This window comes from Lonchura striata, chromosome 1, assembly GCF_046129695.1.
Source record: "Lonchura striata isolate bLonStr1 chromosome 1, bLonStr1.mat, whole genome shotgun sequence".
Classification (NCBI taxonomy): Eukaryota; Metazoa; Chordata; class Aves; order Passeriformes; family Estrildidae; genus Lonchura; species Lonchura striata.
The window spans coordinates 31,055,244-31,064,520 of record NC_134603.1 but is presented as its reverse complement, the minus strand read 5'-3'; the positions used below and the strand labels follow the sequence as shown (position 1 = coordinate 31,064,520).

Genomic DNA, 9,277 nt, shown 5'->3' with positions numbered 1-9,277 from the left:
ATGTGTCGCCTCATTGGCAATTCAAATTGCTTTTTTATAATGTACCTCAAATTGTGCTACTCAAACATTGTATTTGATTTCCAAAGCCCCCTGGGCATCCCATAATGTCTCCCTTCATCCTGGGCACGAAGCATTTATTGAACAATCTGCTTCGATTCTGGCTATCTTTTCGAAAGCACCCAAACATCATAGCCATGGGACCAGGTTTTCCTCCTCATCTGAGAGCAACTTGTTCTTTGGAGTGGCGGGTGCCACATCCGTAGGTTCGGCGATGATATGTTACCTTGTGAGCTCCTGCTCCCACGGTGGCTGCACTATAGAGGGCTTCATTCCTGTGCCACTCATCTAAAAAGGGGGAGGATGTCTACAGAGCGCACATTAATATGCGGCACATAACCACGTCTCTGAATGCCAGCCTTCCATTCTTCATTAAACAAAATGGCTGGATTGCAGTGATTGTTTTCCCCTCCACGCGCGCGCGCGCACAGGCACACACACCACGCACGCAGGCACATACCCACACACCCCCCACATGCACTCTGGCTCTCTCTCCTTTTGTCCCTCATGCACACGCACTCACACACACACACACTCTCACACACACACACGTAGCGTGTTGGTGCAGCGAGTTACGTGTGAAAAGTTATCTGCGGCATGCGTGACACGCAAGGAGATTCCTGCCAATGTCAGGGCCCTTTTTTGCCATGCAGCAACAAGTGGCAGAATCAATGGTTGTACAGTTATTCAGCAATGTAATTCATTTCACTGGCTTTGGCTCCCAGCCAGATCCGCCATCTGTCTCTTGCTCTCCCTCTCTCTCTCTCGCCTGAATTTGTCCTACATTTCGTAATGTTACGTGCTTGCCATCCTTATTCTATGTCAGAGGTACAGCACGAGCCTCACCCCCGTTCCGACGTGGAGTTCTGTGAGTTCGGTGGCACTTTGGATATTCCACTCCAGTGCCATAGGAAGAAAAGGGTAAGGAAAGAACAGAGGGATAGCTGCAAAGAGAATGGTGCTCTTCTATCTGAAAACCAGTGCCTCCGATTTTTATTTAAAGCATTGATATGGATCTGTCTCACATGGGAACTTTTCCTGCTTCGTTAGAGTATCTTCGTTTTCTTTATTGGATGCTGGCACTGTACGCCACTGCACAGCTCCGTGGAATGCCTGCTGTTGGATACTTGCAGATCCCTGCCACCAAGCAACCTCCTGCATTGGAAATCGGGTGACTACTCCAGGATCTTATGCGTGCTTGCTGTTTGAAGCTGCAGAAAAGTGAATAATCAATTAAGTATTGATTTCTTGTAAGATTTGGTAAATTTCAAAGGCAAGACAAAGAGGATGGCTTAAGGAAAGCACTGCAGGGACTTGGCGTAAATTAGACAACTAACAGCAGTGCAGAATAAAATAACACCTCAACTGAATATTTCCTTGGAAGAATTAGCACTAGCTATTGGAAGACGATGGTGGATTTAATCAAGACGGCAGGCACGCTTGAGTTTTAACCGTGAACCTGAAAGAGGAGCTAATTATAACCACCTTTTTATATGGAGCTAATTTGACTGAATGGATGCAAATGTGCTTTATTTATGGATGAAGAAGCAAGCCTTACAGCATTGACTTTGGGATCATCGCATATGCTAAGCTTTACAGCTTCTCTAAAAGTCAAGCCTACAGTACATTTTTATTTACTGAGAAGGTATTTATATGTAAGCATAAGCTAGCCGTACAAAAGATTCATCAGAACAATGTACTGTGTGGCACCGAGGATCTAATTATAATTTTGCAGCATTTAATGTTTTCTCTAATTTGGTACTTTTCAACCCTCGCTTGTGATGGGCTATAAATGGGACAATAAATGTATGATTTAAACTATTGTGATTTTCATTGTATAGTTTATTAATCGTACTGTAGTTTTCTTAACGTGTTTTTGAATTATTCAGCAGTAATTTATAATGAAAGAAGCAGAAATGGTGGGGTGGTTTTAAATTCATTTATAATCTCACAGATCTAAATGTACAGGTTCTACCAGCCGATGAGCTCTATAATTATGAAAGAATGTTTAAATTTTCAGATAAATGGGGCACTGACTTTACAATGGGCATAATATTGTATAATCAGTAAAAGGAGGATTGTTATGTTTTGACTCTGTGGAGAATGGTCTTGGTTAGTTAACTCCTTCTATGCTGATAATGATAAGCAAATGTACTTTATATAAGAAAATAGAGGGAGAATGTAATGCACTGGTTTGATGTTTTGCTAGTCTGAAACCTTAGCATTTTTTTTTTTTCATTTATTTCCATTTCTGTTACTTTTCTTTTTCCTATTTGCTTCTCTGGGTTTTGTTGAGGCTTTTTTTTCCTCCTGTCTCACAATCTACATTCCCTGAGCAACCACAGGAACCAAGTTACATTAAGCTTCAACACAAAGACGATGTAAGAATAATGAATCCTCATTTGCATCGACATTTGTATTCAGATTTGCCAGGCTATAAACTTGGCAGATCAAGCGGAATATTAAGTAGAGGCTTCCATGGTATATTGCGACTCTTGCAATTGCTGAGTCGTTTTTCCTATATTTTGCATGTGTGTGTGTGTATATGTGTGTGTTTGTGTGTGTTTGTGTGTGTTTGTGTGTGTGTGTGTGCATGTGTGTACATGTGCATATCTGTAGTGGCAGGTGAAGTCTCATGACTACTTGGTTTCTGAGAAGCACATTGGCCCTCTTTCAGTATATGATGTCAGTTTATGCAAAATGAAGCAGGAATACTCAGGCAGTGAGCATTTTAGCTGAAGATACAGGGTGACATATGAATTAAGTATTCACTTGCTTTTCTAGAGACTGTGTGAAAGAATTCCTTAAACAAATAGATAAACACTATTGCAAAATTACACAGATCTTTTGCATCAGCTAGTGGCTTGATTTCACTACATCTAGAATCCAAAGCAAAAACTCTGTTGTAGTGTTGAACATACCTGCTGCATTATACTGTTTTATTTGTGGTGCTGCTGCATGTATGCATGTATGCTTCCATGAAAAACTTGGCCTTGGTTCATCTACCATCAGCTGCTCTTCACTATGGTTTGGTTGGACTGTCTCCAGCTTTACAGCAGTATGTGCAAGAGCTAAGTTGGCCCTTCTCTTCCAGAGTTGGATATCAAACCTTTTCCTTCATTGATATTTGCTGAAGAAAAGGTGGTCCTACATAATCTAATCCATTTTTTCAACAAAGAGGAAACCTCTGGATGAACCTCTTTCAGAATTAATAACTGCAAAAATGGAGCATTTACCTTATGATTCTCCTGTTTAATTTTGTATTACTGAAAGTAATTTATTTCAGAAGTAGTGAAAAGATACTTAGTCAACAAGTGCTAAAAATGCTTCAAGACTGACTTTTACTATCCACAGATTTTCAAATATTTCAACAAAATCCTCTGGAGAGAACTTAAGAGTGACACTGAATTAGGCAATGCAGGCATGCAGGAAATACTTCCAGTCTCTTCTTTTTGCATGTATCCCCTTCCTACCACTTCCATAACCACAGACCTAACAAGAATGTCACTACAGTCCACAGTGTGTGTTTTCACAATTTGTAGTTGACTTCTATGTTAAAAATGAACTATTATAGAAAAAAAAAAAAAAAAAAAAATCCTGGAACTCATTCCAGTCCTTTCTAAACAAGTCAAAGGACTGATTTTAAAAACTTAATCTGTTGATGTTCATTTAGCTAATCCATTGAAAATCAAGTGCAATGCAATGGCTGAACCTGTTGTAAACAATATTATACTCTATAAGTATTGGCTACAATTTCAGCTGAGAAAACTCTATCAGCTTTGTTTTCTATAAAAATACACAAAACCCTAATACTGTTTGGATTTACTTTAATTTTGTTTTTAGACTATAATGGGATAATTGATCATGCAGGAAATGGTCTGTTGTAATGCAGCATTCACTGAAGGAGGATGATGCTCTGTTCATGTAGAACAGCAACTTGTGGCAAGCAAAAGCAACTATGAATCATTACTTGTTTGCTATTTTTGAGAAGCTTCATAACTATATTCTTTTATTATGGATGAAAAAATGGAATATGGTCTTTCCTTTCTTTGAAAGAGTATTCTGAACTACATTTCCAAAATGGTGCTTAAGGTAAAAGGGAAAGGTAGAACTTACAAGGTATGTTTCCATACTTTGCTTCCTTATGCACATCATCTTGATGAAATTATATAAAACTTGGTTGTTTGGGTTATTATATGTACCTCCCACTAATTGTTTTGAAAATTTACCTTAAAGCAGCTTAAAAAGTGTCTTTTTCTGAGAAAGGAGAAACAGTATCTCAGTAGCTTTCAAAAAATACAAAATAAAATTTTTAAAAATTGAAAATATATTTAAGTTCCAAATTTATAAGGAATAACAGATTGATAGACTGCAATGTTTTCTTAGACAGGAATTTGCAATAGTCATTCACTACGTGAATTCTTTGAAAAATTAATGCCTTCGGGAGTTTCTTTGTCCCCATAAAAAATTCCCCAACTTCTTGCTCTTTGACTATAGAACCCAAAGAAAGGAGAGATGAGTGAAAAGTACTGTAGGCTCCAAAAAATTTATCATATTCACTGACAAAAAGATAAAAACACCTGGAGAAAAAAAAAAAGTAAGGTGAAGCTAATGTTTCCTGAGAGAAACTCCAATCTGTTGTCTGGCCTTTTAGGTGTACAGAGTAAAACACTGTAGTGCAACATATTTAAAAAATGTAGTGGTGATGTATATTCACCACCACTGGACAGAGTGATGGCAGGCAGTCAGTGCAGGCATAGTATGTGGATGCTTTAGGAGTAAACTCAAGGCCTGTTACAGTATTTCAGTCTAGCTCATGATGTTGCTGAAGAATTTAGGATTCCAACAATACAGAGCTCACTACATATAGCAAGGGTCAGATCTGCTGGCCCATAGCATTTAAAGGGAAGCTATAATTATTTTACCATTAGTCCTCTGATCAAAGATCCTTTTGTGTAACTTACTGCTGTGATGAGTATCACTCAAATTTTGTATTTCTTACTGGCAGCTTGGTTGTCTGTTTCTCTCATTGGCGTGGCCTTATCTTGGGACTGAACTGTAAGTTTTCTGCATCTGCAGGAATGTAGTTTCTTAAACAGCATTTTTCAGATTATTTTGTGCATTAAACAGCTTTTTGAACTTGGAGAATTTAACTGTATCTCTTATATAACCAGTAAACCATTTCCACTTCAAGTTTCTGGTTTTTGGTTAAGACAGAAATTACTTTTTAAATGAGTAAATAGGTACATATGCAAACCAGAGAGTAGAAGAGATAACAGATTGAGACTCAGAACTGGCTTTTGCATTTATCATTTTTATAAACGATAAGACTTCTTTCCAAGGTGAAACACCTGTTCTCCTGCTTTATGGTTCCTTCAGTGGTATGTCTTTTGAGACACCAAATCTGTAATCCCTGTGCACATTTCAGTAATTTACAACTAAAAATTGAATATTTTGTGCAAGATTTTCTAGTTTTGCTAAAGACTTTGGTGCAAAAGTGTAATCCACTGAAATGTGCTGTATGCCCTACTTTGGCATCCAATAAAAAGTTCATGCTTTCCTTAATAAAATAAATATACTTTCAGTATCAACAGCTTTCACATGGCAAACCTTTTAATTTAATTGCCAGAACTGAGTTATCTATTTTCAATTTCAAGTTGTCCTTCAATTACTAGAGACAAAATTTTAAAGACTATAAATATTGTTAGATAATGAATAAACTGGATATATACAAAATTTCCTCAGACCTGAGATCCTTTTCTGTGGTTTCTTACTTATTGACTCTTATATCAAATCACATTGCAATCCTGTAATTTGTGTTTATATAGGATCTAGCATAATAAAATTCCAGTGTTGATCACTATCATAACATAAATAATCCTAGAAATGCATAGTTTTAGACAATAGAAAAGCTTTCCAGGGTGGCTGTTTATTTGCATAATCAACACTGTCTCATTTAGTTTAGTTCTTACTGCTTTTGGCAAAATTCTGTGGTCATTAATTGTGCTTTGAATTTCATTGGGAATTGTGCTTAATGGGAACAGATTTTGATGCAAGGTCAGCTCTCTGAAAACCATACCAACCCATGCTTCATTATTGTCACAGTGAGATGCAGAACAAGAAACAGAAATCACTTCACTCTGCACTGAACTTGGCCAGATCTAGGGTTGAATTCAACACTTTGGTAACAAAACTCTCTAACTGAGCACAGGGGAAGGCTGAAGAAAGGAGAATCTAATTTTTGAATTTTAGGTTATTACAGGTTAGAGATGGGAGAAAGTTTCTGTGCAATGGAGGAACAATACTGGATGTTGATAAAACAAGTGCAGGAGATGGGAATTGAAACAATATTTTTGCTGTTAACCTAATGTCCATAGTTAAGAGAAAGAACAAGATGCAGAACACAAATTCTAGTCATTGCAACTTGCAGTGTATAAGTACCAGTTTCTCCTGGATTCATAATTTACATTGGAACCTGCAATGAATCATGGCACATAGAAGTGGTCCTAGGCTGCAGAAAATAAATCTAATGACACACCAGCTATTACTAATTTAGGACTGCCTGCTTCTGCTCTCAGTAATGTAAGTGGGAGGTTTTCTGTGAACTACACTGGGAGCTGTATTTGGGTTTATTCACAATACACTGAAGCTGCTTTTGCTGTACTATGCCACAGTCATAAGCACTCAATAGGGCATTTTAAATATCAGAAGTATTCTGGAGCCATATTCAATTTAAAGTTTTGCCATCCTGACATAAGTGTTTTCTTAATAATAATTAGCATAGAAGTTGATCCCTGCAGTTTAGAAAAGTATTTGATTTTTCTTTTAAAAATTGAAGTTTTTGCATATGAATTGTCTAGATAACAAACATATTTTCCTCTTAAGCACTTAAAAATATAAATAAAATGCTGCAAAATAGAGGTTAAAAAGGATCCAGCTATGAAATGTATCTTTTTCATCTTATATTTTTCAAATTCAAATTAGATTTTCCTTGCATTTGTGTCTCAGCAAACCAGTAAATTTCCCCCTGAAAATACTTGCAGCCAGAATGATCCTAGTGAATTTTCAAGCCACACTAAAAACATATGGGGATGAGCTGATATCCCACTGATGCCTTCCAGACTCTTGACAATAAATGCACCCAGTACACCAAAGGATAGAAGGGAAGGATATGTTGAAGCTGTTGGCCAAAAATCTGAGTCTGGGGGGAGGAGAAAAGTGAATCAGAGCAGACCCACACATGTTGTTGCATCACAGAAAATGAAGTGGGGAGTCCTATCAAAAGAAATTTTCCCCATAGGTCCACTTAGATACCACAGATAGAAGGAGACAGCAGTTTTTTAGGGAAGTATTACAAAAATGTAAGACAAAACAGAGCTTTACAGTACAGGAAAACATTATTTACATTGTTCAGCAGTGCACAAAATACTTCCTAGAATCAAAAACTGAGTTTTTTTACTCTGTTTCCACAGCTTCACAAATTTTCTCAGTACTACTTTGTATTGCACTTTCAGCAATATTCTGTATGATTTTTAAGCTTCTACCATCAAAATTGTTTTCCATTTCTCATACATACTACTTCAGCAGCGTTTCTTCTTATACATAATGACTAGTACTGTCTGGACAACCCGCTGAAAGTGTTTCAGAGTTTCTCAGCAGGATGAAAGTTAAAAACAGAAAGAAGTTGTAATCTTCTTGATTATTTGCAGGGAGATCACAAATTGAGGAAGAAGGTTATCTTGTTCTCAATAAAAATGAAGGATTGTGAAAAAAAAAATTGCTTAGCATCCTGTGGGGGGTTTTAACAAGTCACCCGCTAGTTTTATCTCAGTTATGGATTCCAATCTTTTGCTCAGTCATTTTGTTCCAAATGAGTCTAAGTTCTGGTGTTTATTATTACTTGCATTTTCTTTCCAATTTATGTTTTAATCTATTTCTACAGCAGGACACTTCCAGATGTTTTGTTTTGTGAAGTGTTAAGCGTCTTAAGCATATGGAGATCCTCTGACCTGAGTACCACATAGGCTTTGCTTAAGATACCTTAGTACTTTTTGAAGACTCAGTTAGCATGTTCCATATAATTAAAAACAGGCTACAATGATGGTTATTCCTGAGTTTTGCTTTTATTGGCATTTTGCATTAAAGCAAAAATAAACCCCTAAATGAACTAAATCCAAGATTTTGAGTCCGGCCAGTTATTTCTGATTTTTTAAATACAGATTGGTGGTGCCCATTTAAAAGAGTCATGACTGACAGTACTTTCAAAAACCAGGCCTCTGTCCCAGCTGTTGAAAATGGCAGTCTTCAAACTTTAACTTTCATTTTGAAAATATCAACTTCAGTCAATGCTGCATTTTAAACTTCACATCTTATTTCTTTAAAAAAACAAACCATTACTTATGCCGAATTTATCTAATCCCAGCTGCACCCCCCCCCCCCCCCCCAAACATTAAACTGGTTATAGTGTTCATTTTGCAGTAACTATATATTGATGTGCAATTACAATTAAGATTTCTGCTACTCAGGCTGTTAATATTGTAGGAAATGCAATGCAGAGAAATGCAGCAGACACAGTTCTTATTTCTACCCCAGAAAGGGTGATACTAGACAGAGCTGGCTTCAGCAGTATTATAGCCAATACAAAAAGGGAGGAGTTTCTTCAATTCAAAAGAAGAAAAAATATTATCTTTTTATCATCAAATCATTTAGAAAAGAAACCACAGGTGGGAATCCTGAAAGCTTACATGAGTCAGAAAGGTCAAAAACCAATTTCTGACTTGTTGAAGACACCCTCCTGGTTCTTTGAAGTGTGATTTTTTTTTTTTCTAGTGGTATTCTTGGCCAGCCAGGCAGCTTATTAGACAGTCAGACTGCTTCATGTGACTATTCTAAAGACTGTGTTGGCTTCTTATTTGCACCACTATTTAGTTTAAGGCTTTATCTGTGAAGGGTATTTGGTTTGTATTTGGTGATATCTCACAGCCCTAAGATTTGCAACTTACAAGCATGCCTTCCCCTGTAGATCTTCAAAACATGGTGGGAAACCCTATAATTTTTTTTAATGAAGGTGCTCACTTACAGAAAAAAAAATACCAAATTACATTTTAGAGTGGGTATATGCTTTTAAATGTCTAACTGTAATATGACATGGCCAAAATAGTATACTTGGTAAAACTGTTAATAATTGCTAAGTCAAAAACTGTTAATTACTGCTAAGTCC

General features: G+C 36.9%; 1 long non-coding RNA gene across 1 annotated transcript; it reads left to right on the top strand.

The window, feature by feature from the left end:
• The first annotated feature begins 618 nt into the window (after positions 1-618).
• On the top strand, positions 619-8,234 carry LOC110481786 (uncharacterized). The gene is made up of 2 exons (XR_002467305.3): positions 619-978; positions 1,108-8,234. It is a non-coding gene; the product is annotated as an uncharacterized LOC110481786 (long non-coding RNA).
• The last annotated feature ends 1,043 nt before the right edge of the window (positions 8,235-9,277 follow it).